The 14,427-nt window shown below is 45.4% G+C and overlaps 1 pseudogene; it reads right to left on the bottom strand.

The window, feature by feature from the left end:
• Window positions 1–12,111, bottom strand: part of LOC105704845 (beta-glucuronidase-like) — a 35,020-nt pseudogene extending 22,909 nt beyond the window's left edge.
• Between the last annotated feature and the right edge of the window lie 2,316 nt (window positions 12,112–14,427).

Genomic DNA, 14,427 nt, shown 5'->3' with positions numbered 1-14,427 from the left:
GGGCTGGACTCACTAGGAGCCTTGCTGGAGAGCTCTGGCCCTGCTCAGACACATTCACTGGCTTGGACGTCCCCACCTTAGCAAGAGTTGGGGCTCCATGCAGGGTCCCCCTCTGAGCAGATAACCTGATTTTCTATCCCTCTCTGCCCTTCCCAGCTCATGTGTGAATCCCTAAGGCTATGCAGCAGCCACCCCCACCAGGCCCTTGGAGCACTGGAGCCTCACTCACCTCCCCAGGATGGGACACAGATCCACTTCCACACCTCCAGCAGCTGCTCAGAGTCTCAGGTCAGCACTACAGCATGACTGTGGGAAGCCAGGAGCAGGAGGGTCAGGGCAGCCAGGGTCCTCCCCTCCAGTACAGCCCCAGCACCTCATGCAGCTCACCTCAGAATCCAGGGGCTCCAGTGGAGGGGCTGGGCCCTCCGCTGGTGGGTGTACCCTGGGAAGAGGACGTCATGTTCCCTGTGGGAGAGGAGGAGCAGGGACTCAGGTGGAGGCCAGGGCAAGGCCTGCTGGTGACACTGGGACCCTGCAGGCCTGGGTCACCCCTGGGAAGAAGTGTTGCCCTGCAGCACTGCACCTGAATGAGGGATCCAGGATCTCCCAGGGACAAATTGCTCTCAAGCGAAAAAGAGGCCGGAAGTGAGGCCGTGTGAACCACGGACTGGGCCTGAGCTATGGGGCTCCTGGGGTGAGGCTTGGCCAGAAACACCCAAAGCCTGAGCCTCTGTCACTCAGCATCTCTGACCAGGGCTAGAACAGGGGAGGAGGCCCGTGTCAGGTATGACTTGGCCATGAGAGAGGTTTCGTTTGAGCTGCTCTGAGCAGATGGGATGCCCTGCCCCTCGTTCAAGTAGGCAGGGCAGAGTGCTATGAGTGATGCCCCTGTTTTCTTGTTGTTTTGTCTTTGTTTTTAGAGACAGGGTCTTGTTCTGTTGCCCAGGCTGGAGTACAGTAGCACGATCACAGGTCACTGCTGCGTCGATCTCTTGGGCTCAAGGATCCTTCTGCCTCAGACTCCTGAGTAACTTGGACTACAGGGACATGCCACCATGCCTGGCTAATTTTTAAGTTTTTGTAAAGATGGGGTCTTGCTACGTTGACCATATTGGTCGGAAACTCCTGGGTTCCAGCAATCCTCCTGCCTTGCCCTCCCAGAGGGCTGGGATTACAAATGTGAGCTACCACACCTGGCCTGGTTTTTTGGTTGTTGTTGTTATTGTTGGTTTTGGGACAGAGTTTCACTCTTTGTGCCCAGGCTCGGGTACAATGGCACAGTCTTGGCTCATTACAACCTCTGCCTCCTGGGTTCAAGAGATTCTCCTGCCTCAGCCTCCCAAGTAGCTGGCATTACAGGCACCTGCCACCATGCCTGGCTAATTGTTTGTATTTTTAGTAGAGATGGGATTTCACCATGTTGGCCAGGCTGGTCTCGAACTCCTAACCTCAGGTGATCCACCCACCTCCGCCTCCAAAGTGCTGGGATTACAGGTGTCAGCCACCACACCTGGCCTGTTGTTGTTCTAAATAAACCAGCTTTACTGAGACATCATTCACATACAATTCACCCATTTAAAGTTTACCCTTTAGTGTACAACCATCACCACAACCAATTTCAGAACATTTTCATCACCCCGTAAAGTAATTCTGTACTCGGCCAAGCATGGTGGCTTGAGCCTGTAATCCCAGCATTTTGGGAGGCCAAGGTGGGTGGATCATGAGGTCAGGAGATTGACACTATCCTGGCTAACATGGTGAAACCCCGTCACTACCAAAAATATAAAAAATTGGCAGGGTGTGGTGGCTCACGCCTGTAATCCCGGTGCTTAGGGAGGTCAAGAGGGAAGGATCATTTGAGGCTGGGAGTTCAAGACCAGCCTAAGCCACAGAGCAAGACCCAGTTTGTATAAAAAAAAATTTAAAAACTTGCTACTGTGGTCCTAGGTACTCAGAAAGCTGAGGTGGGAGAGTTATTTGAGTCCAGAAGTTTGAGTCCTCAGTGAGCTATTACCAAGCCACTGCACTCCAGCCTAAGTGAGAGAGCAAGACTTCATCTCTAAAGACAACTTGAAAAGTTAAAAATTTAGGCTGGGCGCAGTGGCTCATGCCTGTAACCCCAGCACTTTGGGAGGCAGAGGCAGGAGGACAGGAGTTTGAGATCAGTCTGGGCAACATAGTGAAACCCCATTTCTACGAAAATTACAAACAAAAGTTAGCTGGGTGTGCTGGCACATGCCTGTAATCCCAGCTACTTGGAGGCTGAAGTAGGAGAATTGCTTGAACCCAGGAGGCAGAGGTTGTAGTGAGCCAAGACCATGCCACTGCACTACAGCCTGGGCAACAGTGCAAGACTTCATCCTAAAAAAAAAAGAAATAAATTAGGACGGGCACAGTGACTTCTGCCTGTAATCCTAGCACTTTGGCAGTCCAAGGTGGGCCGATCACCTGAGCTGGAGTTCAAGACCACTTGGCCAACATGGCAAAACCCATCTCAGCCAAAAAACATACAAAAATTAGCTGGACGTGGTGGTGGCACACACCTGTAATCCCAGCTACCTGGGAGGCTGAGACTAAGAATCGCTCGAACGTGGGAGGCAGAGTTTGCTGTTAGCCAAGATCGCACCACTGCACTCCAGACTAGGTGACAAAGTGAGACCTTGTCTCAAAAAAAAAAAAAAAATTAAAGAAACCCTGAACTCCTGTAATCCCAGCATTTTGGGAGGCCAAGGTAGGTGGATTACTTGAGGTCAGGAGTTCATGACTAGCCTGGCCAACATGGTGAAACCCTGTCTCTACTAAAAATACAAAAAATTAGCCTGGTGGCAGGTACCTATAGTCCCAGCTACTCGGGAAACTGAAGCAGGAGAATCACTTGAACCCAAAAGGCAGTGGTTGTAGTGAGCTGGCATCACTCCATTGTACTCCAGCTTGGGCAACAGATCAAGACTGTCTCAAAAAGAAACTCTGAATTCAGTAGTAGACACTCCCTGTTCCTCCTAGCAGCCCCACCCCACCTCTAGGGTGACAATTCATGTCCCTTGCTTCCCTCCAGGTGTGTAAAATAAGGGTCTTAGGGAGTTGAGGAAAAGGAGGGGTCTCTGACAACACATGGAGACTCCTCAGCAGCTCCTCCTCCAGGTCTGCAAGGAACATATCCAGACCTAAAGACACCAGGTCCCAGAAGCCAGCCTGGGATGAGGCCAGCAGGACACAGCCTCTGGCTCTGTCTTTTGTCACATGGGCTGGGTGGAGACACAGAATATGGGAGACGTGGGGCACAGGCAGGGTGGAGAGTGACTCTGGCTTCTCCAGGCACAGCCAAGCTAGTGCCTTAGCTTCCTGCCCTCAAATCTGCAAAGGGTGAGTTTTCTTTCTTTTTATTTTATTTTGAGATGAAGACTTGCTCTGTCACCCAGGCTGGAATGCAGTGGTGTGATCTCGGCTCACTGCAACCTGTCTCTTGGGTTCAAGCAATTCTCCTGCCCCAGGCAGTGGTGTGCACCAGGTGTGCTGAGTGCAACCCAACTACTCAGCAGGGTTTGAATTCCCTCAGGCACATACCACCACGTCTAACTAATTTTTGTATTTTTAGTAGGGACAGAGTTTTACCATGTTGGCCAGGCTGGTCTCGAACTCCTGACCTCAGGTGATCCACCTGAGGTCAGCTCTACTGAGGCAGGAGAGTACCTTGGTTTCCGAGGTTCAGATAGAGAACAGGACATGGTATCAGGTCAAGGATGACACCCTTGTTCCCCTCCTGACTTGGACATGGTTAGCAGAGAAGTGGGGCTGACGTCTGGGCCACTTTTGCCTCCTCTGCATCTGCTTTCTCTGACTTTGTGGCATTTTTGTAACTAATTTTTATATTTTTGTGACTAATTTTTGTATTTTCAGTAGAGACAGAGTTTCACCATGTTGGCCAGGCTGGTCTCGAACTCATGACCTCAGGTGATCTACCTGAGGTCACCTCTACTGAGGCAGGAGAGTACTTTGGTTTCCAAGGTACTCCCAAAGTGCTGGGATTACAGTCATGAGCCACCACACCAGGCCCCACAAAGAGTGACTCTTCCCTGCCTGCTGAGCTAGACTGGCATGGGAGTATTGGGGCCTGCAGGAAATGCCCCATTCCTGGCTGCTCTGCCTCGATCCTGGAGTTCTGCAATACCCGTGTCCCCCAGGGCCTGGCACCCCCACCCTGTTCACCCCTGTCACCTAGTCTGCCATTCAGGCTGCCATCACACCTCTCTGCCCCCTTGGTGTCCCTTGGGAACTCACACCTCTGTCGGATCCACCATGGTCCTGATGAGCTCCCAGAGGTGGCCGGAGAGCATGGAGCAGGTCTGCCGCATCCACAGCCTGAGGTCCGTGACCACCTGTGCCAGGAGGAGGTGGTGCTCAGGGAGGCCGACGAGCTGATTCCCTGGGGAGCCAGGACCCTGCTGAGCTCTAACTGCCCCCTGGGCTCCCCAAGGTTGGGACAGTATGGAGCAGGTGGGTAGAGGGGCTAGAGGCACCTGGTCATTCTGGCTGCATCCCGTGTGCAGCTTCCCAGCAATTTCGCCAATGAGCTCTTGGAGGTGAAGGGAGGCCCAGGGTCACAGTCTATATGCCCAGAGGAGTCAATCCAGGCAGGGCAGCATTCATCAGCCCTGCCAACCTCCCTCCCTACCCCAGGGCCCCAGATCTTGCCAAAATCTCTCACCATTTCTGCTGAGACCTTTTTTTAAAACAAATATTTTTTTGTAGTTATAGAACCTCGTTATATTGCCCAGGCTGGTCTCGAACCCTTGGCCTCAAGTGATCCTCCCACCTTAGCCCTCCAAAGTTCTAGGATTATAGGCATAAGCCACTGCACCTGGCCATGTCCTGAGGTCTCAGCTGTTGTCTGCCAGTGGTGAAGTAAACAGAACGATAGTGCTAATGCTCAAAGTGGCCCAGAGCCAAGTGGAGACGGGAGGCCAGGAAAGTGGTGGGGCTGCAGGGGTCGTACCTTCAGGTGGCGTTCATTGGCTGTGTGGATGTCTTCATCATTGGGTTTGAGTCTGAAGGTGCCCAGGGCCCACTCCTCAGTCACCTATAGTGGGTGACAGCAATGCTGGAGGTCAGGTGAGCAGGTATCAGCAGTCAAGAGAGCCCCTGCCCTGGTCCCACCCTATCCCTCATGGCTGACTGTCCTTCTCCAGGGGCTGAGTCCTGGAAGCCCATCCCGGGAGGGGACATCTCAGGCCCAGAACACCTTCACTTATGAGCCATGTGGGCATGAGGGGTCATTAAAGGATGGAGAGAAGCAGTCATCAAGGCACACACTTAAGCAGCACTTGAGTATATAATTAGTTCAACATGAAACCACAGACTGGGAACACTGTACTATTTGCTTAGGGATTTGGTGGGAGCCTGGGGCCACAGGGAGGTGCCTCGGGTGAAGCTTGGGCCACAGGGAGTACCTGGTAAGCTGCCTGTTCCTTGAGCGCGATGTGTACCAAGGGGAGCTGGAGTGAGGGCAGCTCCATGGGGAAGGGACAGGATTGCCACCCTGAGCTGTGTGACCTTAGGCAAGACCCCTCTTCTCCAGGCAAGGTCAACCACACAGGTGATTTCAGGAGCCAGTGCCTATACAGACAGTCTGGATTTTAGCTTCATGGGTGGATGAGAACATTTTTCCTGAAGAGTCTTCCAAAGAGGGAACAAACAGAGCCACGCTGGGCCCCGCTGAGAAAGGATCCTACCAGAAGCCCTCACCACTGTCTTGCTCCATGCCGGTGGTGATGGTGATGTCATGGATGTAGGTGGTGGGTGTCACATGCAGAAGCATAGACTGTTGCAGTCCCGCAGAGCTGAAAAAGTCAAAGTCTGTTTTCTGGACAAAGTAACCCTTGGGATTCCTAGGATGGGAAGACTGTGGTTCACTGGGCCCTTGCCCTGGGCCCTTTAACCTCAGCTTGCATGTCTCTATGGCCTCCCCAGATCCAGGGCCTCCAATCTTCAAAGACCACCCTATCCCTAGCAGGAAAACCACAGGGTGGGGCAGGAAGGTAGGTGCAGGCAGTGGAGGCAGGATGGTACCCACTTGGAGGTGTTGGTCATGTAGTGGATGGTCCCTCGTGGTAGGGTGGAGGGGGTGAGTGTGTTGTTGATGGTGACAGTGACGTGGAGTTGGGAGGGCAGGGGCCCCACCTGAACCAGCCTGCTGACATTGGCCTTGAAGGGGAGGTAGTCCCCCATGCTCTACTGTGCCAATCCCATTCACCCACTGCAGACATAGGAGATATGGGGAGGGGACGGCAGGTCAGGGCATGAGGAGGGTTCCTGCTATGGGGTACTCCCTCACAACCTGCAGCATGGGGTTCAGAGGCCTGACAGCTACATGGGAGGAATGGCATCCCAGTGGGGTAGATCAGGTCACCTATCCCCCTCCACAGGGCACAGCCCCCAGGGCAGGGCCCCCCACCATCTCACCCCAGGAGACAGGCTGTGGCTGGCAGCTGGGGGTCCCATGCTGTTCAACAGCCATGCCCACCCACCTGCCCTACCTGCTCCTGGCCACACTGACCATGAAGGCATAGGAGTGGGCACTGTCAATCCTCAGCACCACTTGTGTGCAGGTCCTTGGTCCACCGCTCTAGCAGGGTCACCTCAATTTCATACCACACCCAGCCGACAAAATGCTGCAGCCACGAGTCTTGGCCAATGTCCTTGAAGCTGGAGGGAACCGGCATGTCCAGGGTGGGGTCCGACTGTGGAAAGAAGGGCCTGGCTCAGCTCCTAGGCCCCCAAGGTGATCCGGGACCAGCGTGCTTCACAGTTGTGCCCCCAGGCCTAGCACAAGCCCTGACACATAGCAGGACTCTTGGTGGAACAGACAGATAATTTGTAGGTAACAGGTCAACTGCCAGGGCAGTTTTTGCACCTGAGCCAGTGGGGCCAGGGGTTCCTCCTCGGAATGGATGGGGCCCAGTATCCCCTGAGACAGGGGTGAGCCCAGGGCCACATCCCAGCCCCAGGCAAGAAGGTTCAGATCCATGACTAAGAGGCAGATGATCCATTGCCTGTCAGGGAGGAAGGCTGGCTGGGGGATGGGGGGGCTTTGCTTAGCACACTGTGAGTGGGGCTCATGCTGGCACCCAGCCTTCTCCTCTCTTCCTCCTATACTGAATGCCACAAATTCAGAGAAAGAGGATGCAGAGAAAGCAAAAGCGGCCCAGACGTCAGCCCCACTTCTCTGCTGACCACATCCAAGTCAGGAGGGGAACAGGGGTGGCGTCCTTGACTTGATATCATGTCCTGTCCTCTATCTGAACCTTGAAAACCAAGGTACTCTCCTGCCTCAGTAGAGCTGAGCTCAGGATGTCTAAACTGTCTCCTCTCTTGGATCCCCAGACCCAGCTCTGTGCAGCGCATGCCACTCTGGTCAGCTGAGTTTTTGAGTGGCTAATACCCGTAATCAGTGCTTTGGGAGATCAATGTAAGAGGTGAGAGGATGGCTTGAGGCCAAGAATTCGAGACCAGCCTGGGAAACGTAGTGAGACCCTGTATACTGAAAAAAAAAAAAAGGTTTTTTTTGTGTGTGTGTCTGTTGTGTGTGGTTTGTTTTTAATTAGCCAGGCATGGGGGACCCAGCTAACCTGCAATGCTTGCTAGAATATAGCTTGGCCTCTGAAGATAGGATTGCGCCACTGCGCTTCAGCCTGGGCGACAGAGCCAAACCAAGTATCAAAAAATTGTTAAACATTAAAAATAAACATTAAAAAGGACACTGCCTGGGCTCAGCTTTTGCCTCCAGAGGGGGCTCGGCAGGGCCACTTCCTCCCTCTTCTGCCTTCTTTGCCCCGGACCTCCCAGGTCCCCCTGTCCCCTAAACCCACGCCCCCAAGCCCGTTGACCTTTAACCCTCCTCCAGGCCCCCCAACTCCGGGGCGCCCAGGGGAAGGAGCCTGCACGGGGCTCGGATTCCCCCACTTCCTTCGCCGGGCTTCCGGGCACCTCCTGGCTCTGCCCCGAGCCCTCACCTCCCGCAGCAGCTGCAGCTACCACTGTTCCTGAAGTCCTGGCGCCCGTGGTCGGGAAAGTCGGCGTGGAAGCTCCAGAGGCTGTCCAGCAACTTGTGCTCCCGCGACGGGCTCTCCCGGGGTTACGGCATGCCGCCTTGAAGCACCTGCGCGCAGCCCCACAACAGCGGCCAGAGCACCGCCTACGCCACCGTCTGCCCCGGGGCCACGCTCCCGTCTCTGCTGCTCAGCTGCGGGCTGCGGGGCTAAGAGCAGTGCGGGAGGAGCCTGGAGAGCGGGTCGCGTGACGTGCTGAAGCCGTCGGAGCCATGTTGTTTGAGGGCGAGTGCCCGTCCTAGAGAGGCTGGGCGGGGCCAGGCGCTGCCCAGTGGGGCCGGCAGCTGAGAACCCCGGCCCAAGCTGGACGATCCAGGGGCAGGCCAGGACAGAACCCCTGAGACATGTGGGATTCCTCTGTTTTTCTTTTTTTTTTGAGATGGAGTCTCACTCTGTCACCCAGGCTGGAGTGCAGTGGCAAAGAATCACTGCAACCTCTGCCTCCCGGGTTCAAGCGATTCTCCTGCTTCAGCCTCCCAAGTAGCTGGGATTACAGGCTCCCACCACCACGCCTGGTTAATTTTTGTATTTTTAGTAGAGATGAGGTTTCACCATATTGGTCAGGCTGGTCTCAAACTCCTGACCTCAAGTGATCCACCTGGCTCCACCTCTCAAAGTGTTGGGATGACAGGCATGAGCCACTGTGTGCAAACTTTATTGCAGTTTTAATTTTAATTTCTCTGATGATTGGTGATGTTGAGCAATTTTTCATATGTTTGGTGGCCACTTGTATGTCTTCTCTTGAGAAAAGTCTGTTCACATCCTTTGTACTTTTTTAATGGGGTTGTTTATTCTGTGTTGTAGTTGAGTTGTTTGTGTTCTTTGTAGATTCTGGATATTAGTCCTCCGTCAGATGCAAAGTTTGCAAATATTTTGTTCCTATTATGCAGTTTGCCTATTTACTCTGTTGACTATTTCTTTTACTGTACTCTTTAGTTTAAGTCCCCTTTGTGTATATTTTGTTCATTGCATTTGCTTTTGAGGTCTAAGTCATGAATTATTTGTCTAGGCCAATGTCTAGAAGAGTTTTTTCTAAATTTTCTTCTGGGTATTTATAGCTTCTGGTCTTTTATTTAAGTTATTAATGCATCTTGAATGAAAGTTTGTGTATGGGGAGAGATGAAGATTGTTTCATTCTTTTGCCTAGTTAATTTTTCCAGTAACATTTATTGAATAGAATGCCCTCTCCCATTGTTTACTTTTGCCAACTTTGTCAAAGATCACTTGATTGAAGGCATGTGGCTTTATTACTTATTCTTTATTCTTTTTTCTTTTACAATTTTCTCTCTCTTTTTTAGCTGTATCTTTGCTAGCAATGGATTCTCTATTCCATTCCATTAACCTATCTGTATGTTTTTGTACCAATGCCATACAGTTTTATTTAGTATAGCATTATAGTGTAAGTTGAAGTCAGATATATGATGCCTCTGGCTTAGTTCTTTTTGCCTAAGATTGCTTTGGCTCTTTGGATGCTTTTTTTGGTTCCATATTATATTTAGGATTGTTTTTTTTTTTTCCTGTGAAAAATGACTTTGGTAATTTGGTAGGAAATGTTTTGAATCTGTAAATTGCTTGATTGCTTTGATTAATATGGTCTTTGTAATATTGATTCTTCCAATCCAAAAGTTCCATAAATTTTTGGAATAGTTTCAGTAAGATTGGTATTAGCCCTTCTTTGTACTTCTGGCAAAATTTGGCTGTTAACTCATCTGTTCTTTTTGTTTGTTTGTTTGAAAATGTTTCGTTACTCAGTCAATTTTATTACTTGTTATTGGTCTATTTAAGATACTATTTTTTTCTGGTTCAGTCTTAGGAAGTTGTATGCTTCCAGCAATTTATCCATTTTACTTTTTCTTTTAAGTAATGTAAGTGGATTCATACAGTATTTTTCTTTTTTCGACCGGCTTATTAAATTTAACATAATATCATCAAGATTTATCCTTGTGATAAATGTTAGAAGATTTCTTTAAAGCTTGAATAATATTCCATATTTTTTATATTCCAAATTATATGTATCCATTCATTTAGTGAGGGAAGCTTGGGTTGCTTTTGCCTATTGGCTTTTGTGAATAGTGCCATAACAAATGGTGTTAATAACTCATTTGACCATATATGTGAGAGTTTTTATTTGTGTTGTATTCTGTTTTATTGATGTAGGGTTTTACTTTTATGCCAGTACCAAAGTGCTTTGATTACCCTACCTTCATTTTGTATTTTGAAATCATTAAGCATCACACCTCCAATATTGTTTTTCTTTTTTAAACAGTCAAGCTCTTTGTTGTTTCTTGATATTCCATATTATTTGAGGGTTGTTTTTCTATTTTGGGAAAAGTGAAATTTGGAGTCTGAAAGGGATTGTATTGAATGTGTAGATAGATCACTTTGGACAGTATGACCATCTTCACAGTATTAAGTCTTCCAAGCTTTAAGCAAGAACATGCTTAAGAGTATATTGTTTAATTTTCATATTTTGTGAAATTTTTTGATTTTCTTCTGTTAGTGAATTTTAGTTTCATTCAGTTTTAGCCAAAAATAATAGTGTGTAAGATTCAAGTTTTAAAAATTTATTAAGACTTGTGAGATAACAGGTGTTGTATTCAGGAGAATTTTCTTATGAGCTACTGGAAAGATTGTGTATTCTGCTATTGTGTGGTGTGTTCTGCATATGTCTTTTAGGTGTAATTGTTTTATAGTGCTTTCACATCCTTGTTTCCTTATTAATGTTCTGTCATGTTTTATTATTCATTAGTAAAAGTATTAAAGTATTCTCCCATTATTATGTTACTTCATTTCTGTCAATGCTTGCTTTACATATTTGGGAACCCTGAGAGGAGATATAAATAGTTTCCTAGTGAATGAACTATTTTATTATAATTTAATGTCCATGTTTGTCTCTTGTTGAGTTTTGACTTAAACTACATTTTATTAAATATGACAGCGTTTGACTTAATGTAGTTAGTTCTCCACCTCTCATGTGGTTAACATTTGCATGGAATGTTTTTTCAATCCTGCCACTTCAGTCTATTTTCATCATTAGATCTGAGGTGAGTCTCCTGGAGACATGACACACATGGATTTTGTTTCCTAAATTTAAAAATAAATCCTTTATTTATCATTTCCCTTTTGACTGGAAAGTTCAGTCCATGAATATTTTAGTACTTTACTGAAAGGAAATGACTTACAATTACCATTTTATTGTTTTATTTGTCTCTTGTAGCTATTTGTCCCTATTTACTTTGTATTCCTTTGTGTCTTGTGGATATATGTAGTGGCATACTTTGCTTATTTTCTTTTCTGTATCTGCATTTTCTTTATGGTTACCATTTAAATTAGATTGAATCCCTTAAAGTTACAACTGCATGTTTTAAACTGGTAACAACTTGCACTCAGTTGCATGTGAAACATCTTGTTTATTTTATCTGCCCTTGACTTATAATATCACTAAATATATCATAAATTTATGGCTGCTTTAGTTTTCATGTCTCTCAAATTTTAAAGCACAATTGTTTTCTGCCTAATAAGTATAATGCTACAAAGTTTTACTTTTGTGTACAGGTGGAACCCATATCAATGTGAAGAATATGGCAAAGCCTTTAACAGGTTCTCAAACCTTACTCAAAATAAGATAATTCACACTGGAGAGAAATCCTACAAATATGAAGAATGTAGCAAGACCTTTAATCAGTGCTCACCCTTTATTGGACATAAGGTAATTCATTCTGGAGAGAAACCTTACAAATATGAAGAATGTGGCAAAGCATTCAACCAGGTCTCACATCTCACTAGACACAAGATAACTCATACTGGAAGGAAACCCTATGCGTACGAAAATGTGGCAAAACTTTTAATCTCAACATGATAACAAGGAGAGAAATCCTACAATCATGAAGAATGTGAAAAAAACTTTTATGCATCACTTCATCCTTACTAAACATGGGAGAATTCATACTGGAGAGAAATGCTACAAATGTGAAGAATGTGGGAAAAACTTTACCAGAGATACCATCTTATTGGACACAAGATAATTTATACTGGAGAGCAACCCTACAAATGAGAAAATTGTGGCAAAGCCTTTAACTGGTTCTCAAACCTTACTAAACATAAGAGAATTCATTTGGAGAAAAACCCTAGAAATGTGAAGAATATGGTAAGTCTTTGATCAATGTTCAATCCTTACTGAATGTAAGATTATTCATGATAGAGAACCCCTACAATTATAAGGAATGTAGCAAAGGTTTCAATTTGTGCTTAACTTTTAATGTAAGTGAATTCATTCTGGAGAGAAACCCTACCAAGGTATGGAATGTGGCCGAATCATTAATGAATGCTGACATCACAATCTACATCAGTAATTTAATACTAAATAAAAGTGGTAGAAATGTAATGACTGTTGAAGAATCCTTCACAAAATATAACCCTTAAAGGGTACATGATTGTTTTATTGAAGATAAACATTACAAATATAAAGAAAGGCACAATACTTTACCTATATCACAGATTTTACTGTACAGTGGAAAATTTATACTAAAAGGAAACTCTACACGGGTACCTCAAACTTTATATTGGGGAGAAACCCTATGGATGTAATTAATGCGGAACAACTTTTATTTCATACACATACCTTAGAAAACACTGGAGAGTTTCTACTAGAGTATATTATACAGATTTAGGAAATGTGAAAAAGTAAATTAGAAATCAAGCCCAAGTAACCATCATAGATTGACAGTAAAAAGCACTAAGACAGTGACAGTTTGAGACATTACTCTTAATCAGGGTTGATTATAGAGAATACTTTAAAATAATTTGCTTACTTATATGTAAGTTTAAATGGAGAAAGAAATTAATTTTCTCTTTTTTTGGACAATTATAATTACGTTCAAATTATCCTTTTTGGAATTGAAATAATTTTAGTTATTTTGTAAAGCAAATATTTTTACAAATTAAACTTACAAATTTCTTGATGTTGTATTTTCATTTCTAGTGCTTATGTGAAAGCACGTGGTTAATAGTTTCTGCATCAGAGCTCTGAGCCATCTTTCTCTATTAGGTTGGTACCATTAATACACTTTTCTTTTTTTATTGCATTTTAGGTTTGGGGGTACATGTGAAGAATGTGCAAGATTGTTGCATAGGTACACACATGGCAGTGTGATTTGCTGCCTTCCTCCCCATCACCTATATCTGGCATTTCTCCCCATGCTATCTCTCCCCAACTCTCCACCCCGCACTGTCCCTCACCTATTTCCCCCCAACAAATCCCAGTGTGTGATACTCACTTGAATGTAAGATGCATAAAGAAAATCTAAGTGAAGAGGCCCTTTATAACAGTGTTGTAAGTGACTCATGAGGTATTTTTTCAGGGTAATATTATTCTGCATTGTAGTAGAAGAGAAGCAGTTTGAATCTTAGAAGTAAATTGTTTTACTAGTTACACATTAAAATAATGAAATGCAATGGAGCTGAAAATGCTTTTTGAGATAATGTTTGAACTTAACTTATTTTAATGGAATAAAATTGTTTTTACTGTGTTAAGACTGTTTTCCTTTGAATGAAATGCATCCTACCACCAACATTAACCTATCCCACCTTACCCACATGTTGTAGGTAACTGATGGTAGAAATATACTATTGAATAGCATGGTGAAGAATAACATAGTACAATGACATCTTTCATAATCCCTTTTCCCAGTGGAATTATTTTTTACCAGAGGTAATATTTTTATTAGTTTTTGTAACTACAAGATCATTATGATGGTCATAGTAAAGATTATATAAGACTATAATAAAATATATTCACATATTTTCAAATTCTGAATGACTTTTAAATATTTTTTACTTTACATTTTTCTGAGTGTGCCCCCACTAGTCTGCAAAACACAGATTTTTGTTTTGGTTTGCATGGGTTTATATATACAAACATGCCACTTTACAGATAAACTTCAGGTGTAAGAGTTTGTGGTGAATGTAATTACATTTGTGTATGAGTGTGCCTATTTTGAGAAGCAAAGACAAACCTTAGATCAATACAGATAATTTTTGAAAGTGTTGATCATTTACTAGGCAGATCAAACTTAATGGTTCTAAAAGCAAAATTATTTTCTCTTCTTTTTAATGAATTCATTTATCTAAAACCTTATGGCCCCTTGGCTCAGAATTTCCATGGAAATGGTCTGTCTTTTTCTTGCCTGTTTCTTATGGTGGACCTAATATATAATTTTCTCATTTCAAGGTTTACAAAGCATTCTTTATATGATGTCCTATGGGATTACAAGAATGACGTTTATGATATTGAAGAGTGCTCAGAAAATAACTTTTAGATCTT

The sequence above is a fragment of the Aotus nancymaae genome, unplaced genomic scaffold (genome assembly GCF_030222135.1).
Source record: "Aotus nancymaae isolate 86718 unplaced genomic scaffold, 86718_ANA_hifiasm-v0.15.2.pri h1tg000267l, whole genome shotgun sequence".
NCBI classification, from domain to species: Eukaryota; Metazoa; Chordata; class Mammalia; order Primates; family Aotidae; genus Aotus; species Aotus nancymaae.
Note: the sequence above shows the minus strand (reverse complement) of the source record. Positions and strands in the feature narration are given on the sequence as shown.